This window comes from Syngnathus typhle, unplaced genomic scaffold, assembly GCF_033458585.1.
Source record: "Syngnathus typhle isolate RoL2023-S1 ecotype Sweden unplaced genomic scaffold, RoL_Styp_1.0 HiC_scaffold_248, whole genome shotgun sequence".
NCBI classification, from domain to species: Eukaryota; Metazoa; Chordata; class Actinopteri; order Syngnathiformes; family Syngnathidae; genus Syngnathus; species Syngnathus typhle.
Window position 1 is genome coordinate 1 of NW_026872152.1, and position 2500 is coordinate 2500.

Below are 2500 nucleotides of genomic sequence, written 5' to 3' on the forward strand. Positions count from 1 at the left end.
ATCAGCCTCTCCTTCTGGAGCTCGTGCCAACTTTGGCGAATATTTTCTAAGTGCCAACGGCTCTTGCGCCGTAAAGTGTCCGCTTTGCCTGGTTCCCTCGGTCGGCCACAAATAGCGAAAAATCAGCCTCTCCTTCTGGAGCTCGCGCCAACTTTGTCAAAAAATTTCTAAGTGCCAACGGCTCTTGCGCCGTAAAGTGTCCGCTTTGCCTGGTTCCCTCGGTCGGCCACAAATAGCGAAAAATCAGCCTCTCCTTCTGGAGCTCGCGCCAACTTTGTCGAAAAATTTCTAAGTGCCAACGGCTCTTGCGCCGTAAAGTGTCCGCTTTGTCTGGTTCCCTCGGTCGGCCGCAAATAGCGAAAAATCAGCCTCTCGCCCGTCAGGTACCAGGCGTTGGGGTACCAGGGGTAAGTGCAGTACCAGCTTTGGTCTGTTGGTGCGCCAGAGTACGATGAGTTGGTCCCCCTAGTCACTGTACTCATTACCTTTACCCCCAAATCGCAAAATATAGTCAGAACGAGTGTGGGGAACACAAGTTTTGGCCCCGAGAACCAGGCGGCTGGTGTCTCTAGCGATGTGTTCCCCCCCAAAAAGTGTTCACATGCTCGGACAGCGAACCTAGGAGCTACCGCAAAGCACTCTGGAAGTGCAAGAGCGAAAAATTTTCTAAGTACAAAAACTCTCGAAAATTTTCAAAGTGTCACAGTGCTCGAAAATTTTCAAAGTGCTACATGCTTTCCATCCAAGGAAGGAATAGTGGAGGACCGGCCGCCTCCTTAAACACAAGCCGGCGGAACGACGGGGAGGACCGGCCGCCTCCTTAAACACAGGCCGGTGGAACGTTTGGCAGAATTCTTCTCGTGGAGGACCGGCCGCCTCCTTAAACACAAGCCGGCGGAACGACGGGGAGGACCGGCCGCCTCCTTAAACACAGGCCGGTGGAACGTTTGGCAGAATTCTTCTCGTGGAGGACCGGCCGCCTCCTTAAACACAGGCCGGTGGGAACGGTTGGCAGAATTGCGTGACGGCCGCCTGCTCCCGGCGTCCGCACGTGAACGAACACCCCCTCCCGGGGACGGCCGTCTGCTCCCGACCGCCGTCCTTCACCCCCTCACCTTCCGGACCCCCGTCTGCTCCCGGCGGGCCTCCGAGTACCCCCACCTTCTCCCGAACTGACCGACAGGCAATGAGACCCGCCTTGGTAGGGCCCCCACCGGCCCCGGCTCGCGCCGGCGTTGGGTGGACGGTTCCTCCCCACTTGCGGGTCGCTCTCCACGGAGGACCGGTCGCCTCACTAAACATAGGCCGGGCGAAAATCTGCGAATGTTATACATCCAAGGAGGGAGGACCGGCCGCCTCCTTAAACCACCGGCCGGGCGAAAATATGCGAATGTTATACATCCAAGGAGGGAGGACCGGTCGCCTCACTAAACATAGGCCGGGCGAAAATCTGCGAATGTTATACATCCAAGGAGGGAGGACCGGCCGCCTCCTTAAACCACCGGCCGGGCGAAAATCTGCGAATGTTATACATCCAAGAAAGGAAGGAAGGAGGGAACCGGCCGCCTCCTTAAACACAGGCCGGGCGAAAATCTGCGAATCTTATCCATCCAAGGACGGAGGACCGGCCGCCTCCTTAAACACAGGCCGGTAGGAACGGTTGGCAGAATCGCGTGACGGCCGCCTGCTCCCGGCGTCCGCACGTGAACGAACACCCCCTCCCGGGGACGGCCGTCTGCTCCCGGCCGCCGTCCTTCACCCCCCTCAGCTTCCGGACCCCCGTCTGCTCCCGGCGGGCCTCCGAGTACCCTCCCCTTCTCCCGAACTGACCGACTGGCACTCATGACCCGCCTTGGTAGGGCCCCCACCGGCCCCGGCTCGCGCCGGCGTTGGGTGGACGGTTCCTCCCCACTTGCGGGTCGCACTCTAGCGCCTCGGCCGCCGCGAGAGCGTGCGCTACGCGCCGCCCCCGCAGGCCTTGGCGCGACCGAACGGCAGCGAGACCGAGACGCCCCGAATCACCCACCTAGAGGAAATCAACGGAGGCCGAGCGCGCGATCCGATTGCGGCACGCCGCGTGGGTGTCCGCCGGCCGCGCCGGTCTACCGCGAATGCTGTTTCTCAAACCCTTGCCTAACCAGACGGCACCGCGGGATGTGTTGTCGCAACTCTGCTCGACTATCCGAATAGCCTTTCCCGACTACCGCGTTGCGGGAGGCGTCTTTCGTGCCGCCGGTGGCGTATGACCTTCCGCGAGAGGCGTGCGGGCTCGGGGGGGCCGCAACGACCGAGTCTGACTCGGACGGGGCGCAGCTTCCCTCCCGGTCACAGCAATAAGCGCCGAACGCAGCGTTGGTCACCAGCCACCCCGGCGGGTTCGTCGGGAGCGCCGGTACCCTTCCGTAGCTAGTTGCCAGCTGGCCACAGCGGGCCGCACCGACCGAGTCTGACTCGGACGGGGCGCAGCTTCCCGTCTGGGTGACAGCGGCGCTGAGGACGG